Here is a 15806-nt window from a genome sequence, read left to right on the forward strand (position 1 = left end):
TCTGTGCCTCCATCATTCTGTGACATTTAGCTTTTTGTTTCCAATGTGAGCCTCTGCTACAGAGACACTGTCCAACTGGCTAAATATTACAGCAGCATCTTAAAAGGCAAGTTCATAAGATTTCTGCAACATGAATATTGCACGCACCAATATTGCGAAGACGATAGTTGTAGACAGCTGGATGGACTCTCACTGCCCCTGAGGAAAATTGAGGTTGATCGCTGAAACTTCAAAGACAAACAGTTTACTCAGGGACCCTAATTGTCTCTATTAAATTTGGAAAATATGAAATGCGTATCAATGGCATACCCAAAGTAAATTTAGAACTAGACCATTGTCAATGAGCTTTTTTTTTTTTTTTTTTTTAAATCGCTAAATATTGATCAGTGAATTACTACAAGGATTAAAGGATAAGCTGCCTCAATTTTCAGGATTCCCGTTTTAATTCATGTCGCTTATTTCCACTTATTAAATCTGATGTAAAAAAGCTGTTAAATAATAACCAGCTGAGGCAACACTGACTTCTGTCACACTGGACGTCACAGTTTTTTTTAGTTTTTCCTTGTTTTTAAAAGTAATTTTTAACGGGTTTTTCCTTTTACTAATTATAGCTTTGTATGATGCAGATAGTAACTTGAATGAATGAAAGCTTGTAATTTTACATCTTGTCATTTTAAGCTAGTGCTGGTTTTAAATGTTGGAATTCATTATTTATATCTTACATTATGTGTTGTTGTTTTGGTTGTTTTTAGGGCGACTCTGGGGCTCCTGTTCGGTGATGACAGATGAGTCTGGCACATCTGTTTTATTGGTTTATTAATATTGTTCACCTTTCCTGTAAACTAAACCTAAACACTGCAGTCAGTGTAGAATTATCTATCGATGAAATTTCACGTTGCATGTTAGCCTACACATATACAAAACACGCAGCATGGAAGAAACAAGGTGGGTTTTTTTATGTTCTGGTGTGCAGATTTAAAGCTTTTAGGGGGTCAATGCATCGGATAATTTGGTCAGCAGACCAGCATCCTGAGATAAACATGAAAATCCGGATGAAAAACAGAGTTGTGTACTACATGTTTTTCTCTCAATAACAATAAATTGAATTCATTTTATTGTTCATTAATGATAAATGGGGACCTGTGACGGATAAAGAAAAATATTGGATACTTGTTTCATGTTATACACTTCAATATTTATTTTATACCTGTTTATTTATGCCCACAGTTAAAAATGGATGACTTTGAAAAGCAATTGTCAAAACTAGGAAGCATTTCCCTGATAGAAAAAAACCGCTTTTTGCAATTTGTTGTAACGTAAAGATTTCTCTGATCTAAATACGATGATGTGTGTTTTGTTGCCCCCCCTCCAATTTCTGGATTACTTTTCTGCTTGTTTTGTAGCATTCTGGATATTCGAGTGCAAACTATCCACCATAAACTGCCTAAATTGAAGTATTATTTGTTGGGTTTACAAAGCACACACACACACCGATACCGAATAAGCTTACTGTCAGAGTAATCAATGAACGTTTTCCCAGCATCTTTCACATACAAACGGCTGCTTCACGGTGCATGCCTTCAGCTGCAATGAAGCCAGAGCAGAACATGATGGTTGGAAGGAGAGAGCTGAACAAACCTCTGGGTCTTCGCGGATGTGGATTTAAAATTAAGCTTTAGGATGCTGCGGTACAAGAACCTGAAGCGTTATGTATGATTTACCACATTAAATACACTACGCTTGGTAGCCTAAACAAGAATATGATGCGGTTTACTAAATGAAAATTATGTAAACAGAAAAATAAGAATGTGTTGCTATTTAAATATCCAATGTAGATAAAAGTATGCTGCTTGTACAAAACCGAGACATTATATCAAATTATTTTGTCCATAAGAAGGCTACTACTCTTTATAAGCACGGCGGTTGGCTACACTCTACAAGTTGGCAGCAATTCTTTGGTTTGACTGAACACGGTGAACAATAATAATCGAAATTTCCTATATCTAAGTGTAGGATTTAGAAAAGATCGTTTTCAGACCCAATATAACCAGGAGATGTAAATCTAGTGATGAAAACTCTGAGTCGGCTCAGATAAAATGAACATCAAGAAGGCTGCTACAGTAAATTAGTCTGAATTTAAAAATTATCCTAACTTATATTGAATCTGCATAGCGGAAAGAGCAATAGAAATGAGAGGGTAAGTTATTTCATCCACCAATACATCCACCATCTTCCACATATCTGATTTAGAGTTGCTGAGGTGTCCCCAGGCATTCCCGGGCTACGATTAATATTTAAAGTCCCTTCTGTGAGTTCTGGGAACCTCCCTGAGATCGCTCAAATGCTTGAACCACCTCAGCTGAGTCCTTCTGATACATAGGAGCAACATTTTCATTCTGGGCTTTCTCCAGGTGATGGAGTTCCTCACCAGACCTGTAAGCCCAGCCAGCCAGCAGAGGAAACCACGTGTATCCAGGACTTTGCTCTTTTAGTCATGAACTATAAAGCTTTGCTTTTTGGCTCAGCTCGTTCTTTGCAGACAGGAGCATTGGCCCTGTTACTACAGATGAGACCAGAGAAAGCCATCCACCTTTTACCGGTTGAGAACCACGGCCTCAGACTTGGAAAGACTGACTCATCTCACGACCGCTTCACAGATGGCTGTGAACAAATCCAACGCGAGCTGAAGGTCATGGCCTGAAAATGCCAATAGAACCGCATCGTCTGCAAAAAGCAAAAGTGTGACCCTGTCACCTTTGGATCTTTTTCATGAGCACCAAATGCAAGATCCAGCAGACCCTTGTGAGTAGGTACAGATTGTCAAAATAAGGTGAGATCTTTCCATGTAATCCATGCAGCATTCATTAACTGCTCACAGTTAAATCCATAACAATTAAAAAAGTATCCTTTTGTGTAATCCATGCAACAATTATTAAAATACACAGTTGAAGCAATAAAGAGTGAAACAAGCATATTCTCACATTCTGGGACTGAGGGACTGGAGAGGCCTGTGTGGAGTCACATATTAACTTTCTTATCTTTTGCAGAAGTATAAACTACAAGTGTAACCAAAGAAATGATATATGATGATTTTCTATTTTCTACAGGTATTAAATGAAATGAGTAATCTTTGATTTTCAAGTTAAAACACATATGATTGAAATATGACTGAGAACTGATAATTAAAATAAAAAACATTAAGGTTTAGAAATTCTCAATCAGCTAAATATGAAAGAGATAATGTTGTGTGGTCTAATGAATAAAAAGGATGAAGTTGAAGTAATGGTTTTAAACTGTAAATGAAGTAAATGCTGTAACTAAAAGTTTGAGCAGCACTGATGTAATAAATAAAGCCTCTGTTTAAGAGGAAGTGTAATGTTGAGTGAGACAGGAATAGAGCAGATGTTCAGGAATTGGGGAAGTGAGAGCTGTAGCTTACAGTACAAGGCTGATGACTGAGGCAAGGGCGCAGGTAGAGGAAGAGTCCAGCAGACAGCTCAGGACTGAGGTGATGGTGTGACTGATATGGACACGACTCGAGAAATTCCAGAGAAAAGATCACCTTTTGTCACGGGTGACCAATGGGACAGCCATGGCAACAACCACTGGCCAATAATCACAGAGACTTTGGTGGAAATGCTCTATAAAATGGGAAAGAATAGAGGAACTAGTTGGTTGTTTCCTCGCAGAAGACCAGCGAACGAGACCGGATGGAGAAATATGCTACAGATGAAACAGAGGACCAAAGGATCAACCCGTGCCCTGGAAGGACTGTGCCTCGAAATTAAGAATCTGATTTCATCTATGGCCTTTTTATCCAGACAACAGAAGTGAACTTGATCAGTGAACAACTGATTGCTATGAGTTTCAGGCTTCTAGAAGTCCTGAATCAACCTCATTTGTACCTCCTGGGCTTCCTTTAACTCTTCAGCCTCTGGAAGCTACTGTCTTCTGAGACATATGACAAGAAAGTTCCTGTTTGACCATCGAAACCTGGAGCATCAGTGCCTCCACTTAGAGGAAGAAAACTGAAGATTAAGTCATCTTTCCTTCAAGAAATCATTCGTTGTTACCAGAGGAAACAACCCCTTTGGGTACATGGATGAGCCTCCGTCTTTAAAGCCTCTCCAACCTCATTAGTTTCAGCATCAGGGTAAGACAGGTTGAGTTGATTGATTCATTTCTATTATTGAAATTATTTTATGTTGCCGAATTTAAGCTGTTACTGACCCCTGAAAAAGCATTACTAATTAAAGAAAGCACATAAAAGTTTAGTTAAATCGTGGGCATTCAATTATTTGATTCACCTTATTTTTGTTTTTTTCATTGGTGGTAAAAAGTCTTGTTGCCTGGTTCTGAGATATTTCAGGAGGTTTTGATAGGTTGCCTTAAGCCAAGCTTGTTAAACAGCGACCTTGGGGCTCGTGCCGTGTCACTAAAATTAACCTAACCCATATACCAAGAGCCAGTTGTGATATTAGGGAATGAGCAGCTGTTAACAGAAGTGACTGTCGAGGAGTGAATGATTGCTGTGGGCTACTCAGTCGTCCAGAGCACCAGTTGAAGAAAGGCGAGACTTTTGAATGAAGGCCGTCAGAGGCTAGGCGAGTCATTTCCCGACAGCAGATTAAACAGAACTTTCAGTAAACCTGCTTAGTAAGACCTTTCAGGTTTAGGGAAGTCCGGACCCGTTGGATGGAGCGCTGGATTGAGCAATTCCTTTAGACATAGGGAAGTAGGAGGGAGGGGTTAGCTCATCGGACAACAAAAAGATTAAGAATTTCCATCACACAAGCTTTGCAGCCCAGCGGGACAGTAAGGTGGACTAGGACGAAAGTTAGGCATTATAAGTAAATCCAGGACATTCCCAATAAAATGGAAGATTTTAAAGTTTATCTAATATGAGACATGACACAGACTTATCCTAGAGTCAAGATGTTTTTAGGGATGAGGGAAAGAAGCAATCTCTCTGAAGTCCTCCCAGCAAACCAGGTGGACCTGTTCTCTTCCTCTGAGCCAGGCTGGACCTGTCATCCTGGCAGGTCCAGCCCCAGTTTCTCCATACCATAAAAACCTCCAAATTAATCAAGTCTAGAAGCCAGTCGTGCTGATTCAAAAATGAATCCATGGAAAAATGTATTAACATTTTTTTGAGACATAATTTATAGCAAATTAAGGTCAGGCCTCCAGCTCACGCAAATGGCATAAATGCCCTCCAGCCGTTCCATCAGAGCCTGATCATGAATTTTACTTAAATGTGTCTTAAGCAACGATGTTCCCGCACAGAGGCGCAAACAGTATGAACTGTCAATCATCTGCTCCCTCTAATTCCCCACTAACGAGACACTAATTGGAGAGCTTGCTGACATGAATGTCGCGAGGAATACACTGATCCGGGAACGCACCAGGTGTGTACTCAACAAGCACAAAGACAACAAAGCTTCATTCAAGTAATCACAGAGATCAATCCTATTTTTGTGCAGTAAAGGAAACTGAACTGTCTATCACGAGGAACGCAGTGAGCTCAAGTTCATTCTAGGTAATGGGAAAACAAGGTAATGAGGTTCCAAATATGAGGTTTTTTTCCTATAAATATGGAGCGCCACATAAAAAGGAAGATGAAAAATAGTCAGATTGGATTTGGGGTTTATTTATTTTATGCTTATGTAACAGTCACCGTACTTCGGTTAGAGGGTAGACCCCTCCCAGCTACGTCAGCAAATCTCCTTATGCGAGGGAGGGAATAAGAGCTTTTCATCATCAGCGTAGTATTCGACAGCTTTCTCCACAGGTAAGGTAAAGAAATAAAAGGAGGAAACTCTGACCTTGCTGCCAGCTTGTCTTTCATTTCAAAACAGGGAGGAAAAAAAATTTCCCACACGTACACACAAACAAATCATCTCTTATTCCTCATCTTAGCCTCGCTGTTGGCTGCAAAAAAAACTCCCGCTGATGTTCCAGCTTTATTTATGAAAATCCCATTTTGCAGTTCAGTCACAATACAGTATTGGTCTCTCTTTCTAGCTCTATTTCTCTCCTACCCGCCCTTCATCTGCTCAGCCTCCATCTCAAGAGCCGCTTCAGCCCTTTATTTGTTTAGGCCAATATCAGACACATTATTTCCACCTCTCCCCACAACTTTCTGCAAGAATACCCAAAACTAGAGGCCATCAGGAGAGTTGTGAAGAAGCAGCAGCTAACTGTCTATATCAGAAAAACTGCTGTGTCTCTCCACACAGAATCACTACTTTCACCCACAGATCATTAAATGTAAACCAATCATCAATGTAAAACTTTGGAACAAAGCCCGTAAGTAAGATATCTTAATGGACTTATTGTTAGTTTTTTATTTTTCTTGGGGATGATTAATGTGAACCCTAAAGGAATAGAAACTATTTAAACTATGTAGGCATCTTAATTTGAAAAGACATGTTTTAATAAGAGGCTTTGGATGGAAAAGCCGCAAACAGGGATTATATACTTTTCTATGAATTAAAGCAATTATATAAAAAAAACAACAGTAAAAAAAGAGTTTGGTTTCCATGAGAAGGATTTTCCACTTGTCTTATGCCTTGTTCACACGGCAGGATTTTTATGCCTATTTTTGCCCCAATCTTCACTTTCCGACATGCCCCGATCATCGTGATGGCTCTTAAGATAATCTCATGAGATATTCCTGCTGTGTGTGGTGTGTTAAGAGCAATCTAGTCTACTTGGAAGGACGTTATTGTTGTTGCTGAATTATTAGGGTAAATAATAAAAATGCTTAAATTGACGACTATTACTAGGGTTTAATATTATACCTCACTTCCTTTGACTGTGATTTTAATCCCTTTTGGGGTCACATGAGTCCTCTGATGAAACCAAAATGACTCCGCGTGACTTCTTACCAGTAGATAATAATTACTAGAGTGAGATAATCCATTTCAACTATGGGTAGATTACAGTAAAAGATTGGGGAAGAGGTACAATGACCTGCACCAACATTGAAGATATTCAGGTTGTACTTGTCTTTATTGAGAACAAAAAAAACACCAATCACAGTAAAACTAATGCCGCTCATGTCTGTTTGTGTTGTAGCAAAGCACAGATCATGCAGCAGTAACACAAAATGCAAACAAAGACTTTTACAATCCTCTGAACAATAGCATTTGTTAGTCATACCTGCCCCTCTGACTCAGAAAACACTCATCTGCTAAGGTGTCTACCTGAGCACAATATTCTAATGCACCATGCCCTGCACAGCACTCACGATTAGCTCTCGGTATGTGCAGAATGCGAGGAATGACGAGTGTTCCCAAAGATAGAGCTTTAACATTTGACATAATGCATCTTCTGTGACGACAGAGACTCAACTTCCAAATCATACGATCTGTCTCCTGTCCCTTCCAAAAAAACCAGGTCATTCAAATATTTACCATGAACTCAAACTTTTTCACATTCTTCAGCCAGAGAACAATGAATATACAGCTGCTTCCTCCTCCACCCAGGTTTTACCCTGAAGTGAATCTTTAGCTCTAGTTGCAGCTTGCCCCGCTGATCCGTCCAGCGTTTCCTCACTCGTCCTTCTTACTTCAGCTCGTCTGCTCCTCTGGTCAGCAGACGATGCCCCTCCATCCTCAGGGAGGTGACATGTGTAAACTGTCACGCTCTGTCATATCCGAGCGTGCTGACAGAGGCCTCACCGTGTCCGTCACAAGGATGGTGGTGGCAATGTAAACATGCAGGAGAGGGGCGCGACAAAGATCTAAGGAGAGAGGTTTTTGTGTTTGGGGGGGGGGGGGGGCATTAAACAAGTCCCTCTCTTCACCAAACGAGTGGCTGTGTGTCTGTGTCCCAGACGTGGGCGCTCACACACACAGCTGAGTCACTAGTGACACATCTGCTAGCGTAAGCTGGGCACGGAGCCATGTGTGGCGGCCAGCTCGAGCAGCAGGACTGGCACTCAGCTCCCTGGCTCGCTCCGTCTAACACACATTTCACCTCGTGCTTCCATCTCTGCCCATCTGCCCTCCGTCTCCGCAACAAGAGGTCTTCACACACAAGTACCGGCTCCTCTAAAGAAAAGAAAACAATAAACCTGGAAGGCCAGCAACGATGTAGTTCTGGTTGCAAAAAAGGGGTGTAACACACAATAATCCCTTTAGCAGTGTAAAGCACTATTGCTTAAAAACAAGAATATTTGTCATAAAAACCTGCATAATTTTTACTTCAAAAGTTTAATGCTTGATATAGCCTATATTTAGGACTATGCATGGGCTCGTTAATGGTATCAGAGTGTAAACTCACTTCAAAATGTTATGGTTTCAAAACGTTTTCCGTCACACAGTTCCTGCAGCTTAAACTAGAGTTGAACCGGTCAGGCTTTATTAGTGGACACTTATCTAGATACATTATCCCAATGTATGCATTAAATCATGTCTCCCTAAATATTATTAGATTTTTATCTAACTCACAACTGTGCAAAAGTACATACTGTTGGTTTGTGCATTTAGAGCGAAAATGGTCAGAGTTCTTCATTTATTTGTATCAGAAACTGACCTGCCAATCATCGATCAGAGCCAATCAAGGAAAAACTTATCTCTGGCCGATTCGTTGGTGCATCTCTAACGAACAGTCAGTGTACACATCTAGTGTGGCTTCGTATTTTGGATGTAATTTTTCTTTTTAGGTTATTTCCCATAGTTTTTGTTGAGCTGCGAAGAAAAAGTGTCACACATCTCTGGCCGACTAATTGGTGCATCACTAGTTTAAAGTCGTTTTAATTGGAGGCAAGAGAAAGTAGGCAAAAGAGAGTAATGCATCTTGGCCACCTGCTGCTGTCAAATTAAGCAGATGTCTATTCTATACTTTGCTAAAGTCTATATTTAAAAAATAAAATGGGTTGTCAAAACCAGCACAAGCCTAAAAACATCCTCTGTTCCAATAGACAAGATACAATATGGTCACAGAGAGCATTTGGCTAACTTGCACCGTTCATCTCCGACTGTAAATAAATGCAAATAGGTGCTCGGTCTCACTCTGTGGAGCGAGATGGCCTACTAAGAAAGCCCGGCATGAAACTGAAAGCAGAGCTGAGGCTAACGTTTAAAAGCTAACCACAGGTGTGCGCAGTGTTGAGGCAGCAAAATCTCTGATGATTGTGCAAAAAAGAAAACCGCACTCTTTTGCTCAACGTGACAGTTTAGCTCCTACAGAAGGTTCACCGTTTATTAACTAACATTAAGGCAGCTGAAGGGAGTCAGTAGGTTTGGAGAAGCAAGGATGATTCAAAATTCGAAAAATAAAACCTACTGCAGCTGGAAGCAGATGCAACAGAAAACTCAATCTGTCAAATCTTTGTTTTCAAGCAAGTACGAAATCAGAATACCTGGTCAGACTCTCGAGGTATTATAACAAGCGCCAACATAAGGCCTGTTTCATCTACACGGTTTTAAAGGTTTTCTCCAGAGATTTATCTCCCAGAATCTTTTCATCTGTCAAGCCGTTTTCATGTTTCCATTACAGAGTATGAAACCTGGGCCATCAACATAGATTATGTCCGCTGACAGTGTGGAGGTGCTCCTCCTGCAGGAGAGACACAGGTCTCTGTCCCATACAACAGCAGAGTCCAGAACATGAGTAAAAACACTGAAATCACACAAAAAATTCATTAATCCTAGACTGCCACTCTAAACTCTGTCGAAATCTATGGGTTGGGGCCACACAATATCAGGAAAAACCTCCAACACACGATAAAATGTCAACTCTGTAAATCACCGTGATATTCAGCATGGCCAGCTGGAATAAAAAGTTATGATTGCAAACACAAGTACTTTACCCCTGTTGTGTTAAAGCTAGCGGAAAATAACTCCAAAGGAGGATGTACTGGGAGACGACTAAAACAAAACACTGGGAATATTCAACCAGGAATGTTCAGCATCCTCCCACCACAAAGCTCCACCTTTTTAAATCAGATTTGGCTCAAAAAGCCCTACCACACTACCAGAGCGTAGGTTCCTACCTGCATTTGTCTGATTACATCCTGGTTCCTGCAACGAAGTGGACCAAAGTCTTTGTTAAGTATAATACTGGTATTTTACTTTATGCATGAGATTTAAGCCTTTTTTTGATAGTATATCTCCATTATTTGTCCAAAGATGTTGCAAAATAAACCAACATGCAATGCTTAAGGAAATGTGATTTAAATGGAGGAAATGGCAACACGTGGGTCGGAAATCGGGTAAGACTTGCCAAAGGTAGGTGAATTTTAACCTCCTAATGCTAGTACTTGCCCCAGGGACATAACAGTAAGCTCCTTCTGAGCCATGAACAAAATGAGGGGAATGTGGGCGTACCCTAAATTTAGAGGGCAGACGAGTGTACCAACTGGCACAGTTTACACCCTTATCTGCCTAAAACATCACAATTAGGAACCGATTTTGCAGGCGACATTATCAAGACTCAAAGTAAACTTAATTTAGTTCTAGACACTGCACATAATTATGCAGAGGGCGGTATGAGATACGCCCTGTATGATAATCCTGGTTATCATAACCTTGATTTATTGGTATTTATGCAAAAATGTAAGGCAGAGAATATATAACATGATACAATTGCTTTCATTTAAAAACCAAAAAAAAAAACAGACAATTATTCATAATTCTCCTAAAATAAAACAAATTAATACTTAAGTAATTATGGTATCTTTAATATCTGATTATTGACATTTTGATCCACAGACTGGTGCAAAAGTATGATCAACTCAGATTAATATCTGGAGTTTTCAAGTTGCTATTATGCAGACTTTTAATTATTCTGTTAAAGAATAAATCAAGAATAACAAACAGATTAGCTCTTAAGTGTTACTTAAGTTTCCACACAATCCCTGTTATTTTCCACCAGAACGTTTTTCTTCTTTCAGCCAGCTGATCTACGGTGCACAGCAACATGTGGTCCATCCCGATGGAGAAAATTCACTCTCTCTTGTGTGTGTGTGTGTTTTTTTTTTTTAAATGGCATCTCATTTAAAGTGGAGGAACGCTGTAATGGAAGAATTTTGTGGTTTAGAAGCTTTGAATTTTTTTAAAACCTTGGTTACCTTTATACCGGAGTCTACAGTCAATTAGTAATACTTTGGTCAGGGGAGTTTCTGAAAAAAACCCATAAACACATTAAATATGTAAAAAGTTTTAGACTTGCTTGTTAGCAGGTGGTGTCAAGCTGCCAATTAGCTCTCGGCTGCCTTTCATTGGGTCTAATAAGGCAGGGTAATTGTTCGGTCCCTTTGAGGCCAGGTGAATCTTTCTGGGTTTTAAATTAAATGTCTTCTATGACTGTTGAACGTTTTCCTCAGGTTAGAAACGCTTGAACCAGGAAGACCTGCTGTTAAAAAGCTGATTGAGGCTGTGCAAAGTTAACGTTTTCCACTGCAGTCAGCAGATGTTGCAGTGCAAACAGATTGATGCACAAATAAACACATGTTTTTATATAGAGACTTCTTTCCCGATCTGTAGCTGGGGCTGAAATTCAAACACAAAACACCAGCTGCTAAAGAGAAACTTTGCTGCCCTCTGCAGAGACCCCCGTCTATCCTCCTTACCCTTAACGGTGCTCTCTGGTCCGTGACCCCCCTCCTCCTCTGTCCGCACAGTCGCTCCCACACTCTGGCCACATTCCTGCCTCGCTCATGCTGAGAGGACGTCTCCCTCTGACTACAAGCATTGTGGGAAATCCCAACGGCAAGGCCTTTCAGAGGCCATGCAGACCGTCGAGGTAGAATGTGGAAGACATATGCCGGTCACATAGAGACCCTTACAGCAACAGGGAAATGTGTCTGAGCACCAAAACTAAAGAGAAGGTGAAGCAGTTGGCTTCACGACTGGTCACAGATCAGGTTTCATTCAAATTAGCGGCCAACAAAAAACAAAATACACACCACAAATATATATTTTACTGAACAAAGCTGGCACAAAAAGGCTAATTAGGCAATAGATTCCATTGCTTCTCTACTTGTACCACAAAATTAGAAGCAAATTAGCTCAGACTGTTTTCATAAACAACTTCAGTTTACACTGTTGTCATTTTAAAATGCACTGCCCAAGATCTGCCCGACTAAATATACAACCAACATGCAACTAAATACACAATACAGCAGTACTCCGCCGTCCCAATAATGTTAGACATGTACTGAGCGCTGCCCCCATGAGACACAGCTCACTCATGTGCATTTCTGTCTGAGTTTCTTTTAGGCTCCTCTGCTCTGTGACTCAATAGCTACAAAACCAGTTCACCCGCAACGCTAATGTGCAACAAATGCGCCGTAAAAATGCGCCATGTTTACCAGGTAAAATGTGGGATGGAATATCCCTTAATCCAAGCAACACTGAACACCCTGATCACGCCTGTCTCTCTCCATTAAATCTTTTCACAGGGATTTGAAAGGAAGTATCTCCGCATAATTTTAAATATTTGCTATTAAGATGCAAATGACTGCATGAATGTACATATTTATAGTTTAAGATTACAATTTACTGTTTACTACAATCAGAATGCAGAACATTTTGTGCAGAGTTACACACAACACAACACATTCAATTTGTTTCTAACAGTAAGCAGCCAAGCCACAGCAATGCAAACATTTGTATAAAGAAAACTAAAGCAGAAAACATGTTTTTTTTTTTTTTATTGAGATGAACTGAATAATCGGCCGGAGATTGGACAATTTCTCCTCGATCGTCTCTGGTAGATTATCAGCAGGTCAAATACTGAGCAAAAAAATTAAATCACATTCACAACAATGTAGGAAAAAGCAGGGTTCTCCAATCCAGCCCTCAAGAGCCCCTGCCGTGCATACTTTCAGTATCACACCTGAATAAATTTGCTCAGTTACCTCCTTGGCATGTCATCACGTTCTACAGAGGGTTGATAATGAGCCATTCGCTTAATTAATGTGCGTTGGAACAGGGACCCAGCAAAAGGTTGCGGGACAGTGACTGTCGAGTGCTGTCGAGTTGGAGATCCAAGATACAAAGGGAAAACATGCAATTGGGATCTTGTTTAACATTGCAGGGACAACAGCGACTGCATTCAACCCACACCTCCTCCGGCTTTTCCATCAATACATTTCACCTTCGCATTCAATAATTCTGCATATATCAATCAAAATCTATCTAATTTACCACAGTGTCAAAACGACAGAAGTAATTCCTCAATAGAAAGTAACAAAAAATGTAAAAATTACCTGTTTAAATGTCTTAGAGAGACCAATCAACATTACAAAGAAGTTTGATGTTGGGGTTTACTTTCACATGCAACAAAAGAGAAGCTGAGGCCAGGTTAAGTTTGGCCAATTTCCCAAAAATTCCTCAGTTTGCTTGTATTATTGTCTCTTCCAACAGCCCCATCTGCAAAGGATTGATTATTTTCTGGAAACCAGGTAAGCAGGAAGCACACCAACCACTTCAGCCCCGAACGCAGAATTTGCCTGGTAGGTTTGGTTTGCTTTTTCAAAATCCAGCTTCCGATTCTCTACAAATCATTGATTTAATCAAACAAATCGCTCAACGGCAGCTCAGAGAACAAAAAAGGATTCATTTCCAAAGGACTCCCCCTCAGTTCACGCTGAGAAACATAAAAGCTTTTCACAATGTTGATATCCTGCTTTGTGAAGGATGTGACGTGTGGAAAGCTTTATGACCAAATTAGAAAGCCAGGTTTAATATGTGTAAGATGAAATATGGCTCCAAAAGTAATAGGATTCATTTGAAATAAATCCCAGACTGTCATTGTTGTGAACAAATCGCTAACAAAAGTTAGCTTTTAGTGTTTTTCCTTTATTCTTGTATCACAGCCACAGCAACCAAAGCTTCAACATGTTTTAAGCTAGCTGGAGACAACCTAAGCTTGACTAATTGACTATTTTCTTTTTCATGCATTCAAAGGTGATAATAATCCCAACTACAGTGGCCATTAGCTGCAGAAGATGGCAGCTACTCTGGGTGCACACTGTCTGCGTCAGGAATGCCAATCACAGCAGAAAAACATGAAAACGGATGGACTGGTACGCTCTGACTCAGCAGACACCTCCCTGAGGAGGGGCAACCATCCCCACACACACACCCACGCACGAGCGTCTACACTATGAAACACAGCAAGAAATAAAGAAAACACATTTATACACAGAGGCAAAAGCTGCTGTATAAAGATTATTTTTTCACAAATTCTTACATGTTTTCACTGCTAAGACTATAATAAAGGATCAATTCCCAGTACGCTGACCAGAAACGTATCAAAAAGAAATGAAGCGCGCTCTTAGGTAAGCAATTCCCACATTTACATCTTTAATTTTTAGTTATTCCAGTTACTTTGTCAACAGAACGAATTAAACACTACGTCTTCAGTCACTGATGAATCAGTCATGGGCCTGGTAATCCAGGCATTTCAAACGTTTCAAATGGGTAGGGTTTTTTCTTTATTTACTTTCCTTAAGATTTAAAGTACGAATGCACGTTCAGAAAAACATCCGATAATCTTGAGGAATATCCCAATGACCATATGACTCCCCGATGAATAAATAAGTCTAAGGTGTTAACCCTTTTCTGCTTTGGGTCTATTGCAGTGAGTCTTCTATCAAGATCGAGAGGGAAAATATCACAAATGTGTTGTTACCATAAAACACCGACAGAATTGCTAACGTTAGCCGGTGATATCAGAAATGATATCTGAACGTTCCCAGATTTGGCATTATAAACGGAATATGACAGCACATTGTTATAACGAGGATTCATTTGAAATGTATGTAACTCAGTTTGAATCTGGCTATATTATTAGATTGTATTAATCGATCCAATTATATATTTCTGGAGATGAACTGACCTGTTTGTCTTATAAAGTGCCTTGAGACGACATTCACTGTTAATCAGGGCTACATAAACGAACTGAGCAGTTGGATTTGAGTTGGTAAACAACAGAACAAGCAACATGAGTTTACTTTATGCCACTTAACTTTACATGGGGGGTATTCGTGACCCGTCTTTCGTTTGTCTCAGGGTTCGATCAGATCCGATCACAGACGAGAACACGCTCGATGGATTCAGGAACCGTTAGAATCTAAACGCTCAGGCCACTTTCAGAGCTAAACCAGGACATTTGTCCACATCTGTTTAAAGATATTTTTTTGGCACTAGTGGCCTTTATTTTTTGACGGTAGGCAGACAGGAAAGAGGGGTAGAGAGAGGGGGAGACATTCGGCAAATGTCGCTGGGTCCGGGACTTGAACCCGGGACGGCCGCTTTGAGGACTGTAGCCTGTGCACATGGTCGCGTGCTGAAAGGTACCCATTCCTACTTCTATGATCACTAAATTGTAAAATGTTTTGTCAAATATCCCAAAAATCTGAGCTTTCAGGTGGTCTGAAAGTGAAATCTGAGATGCCAAAATCTTTAACACGAGTCGAATAAACAAGAAAGTTGCACTTATGGAGTCCTGCCCCTCCCTCACCTTTTGCTGTGCACTGACAGTCAGCAGGATAAAAGAAAGCCCTACAGCTGGAGAATACAATACAGATGGATTCAGCCGTTAAGAAATATGTTACAAAAAACAAAAGGAACTCATGGCAACATTCAGGTAATGTTATTTTAAAAACTACAGCTGAAAAGCTACAGGTGGCATGTATGCTCTGCAGCTGACTGCAGCCTCTACCCTCTACTTCTGCTTTCAATTAACATATCTGGCCACCAAGATGGAGTTTTAACGTTCATATACATCCAACTAATATAGATTGTACTACAGGAAGAGGCGTACTATTATAATGACAAAAGTGATGA

At 40.2% G+C, this 15806-nt stretch overlaps 1 protein-coding gene and 1 long non-coding RNA gene across 3 annotated transcripts in view; one reads left to right on the top strand and one right to left on the bottom strand.

Annotated features, from left to right (window-relative positions):
* Positions 1-15806, bottom strand: part of bcl9 (BCL9 transcription coactivator) — a 47365-nt gene that overhangs the window by 22681 nt on the left and 8878 nt on the right. The gene's annotated exons all lie outside the window — the stretch shown is intronic.
* LOC124871227 lies at positions 3328-14572 on the top strand. Its single transcript, XR_007038979.1, has 2 exons — positions 3328-4153; positions 13923-14572. It is a non-coding gene; the product is annotated as an uncharacterized LOC124871227 (long non-coding RNA).

This window comes from Girardinichthys multiradiatus, chromosome 7 (genome assembly GCF_021462225.1).
Source record: "Girardinichthys multiradiatus isolate DD_20200921_A chromosome 7, DD_fGirMul_XY1, whole genome shotgun sequence".
Classification (NCBI taxonomy): Eukaryota; Metazoa; Chordata; class Actinopteri; order Cyprinodontiformes; family Goodeidae; genus Girardinichthys; species Girardinichthys multiradiatus.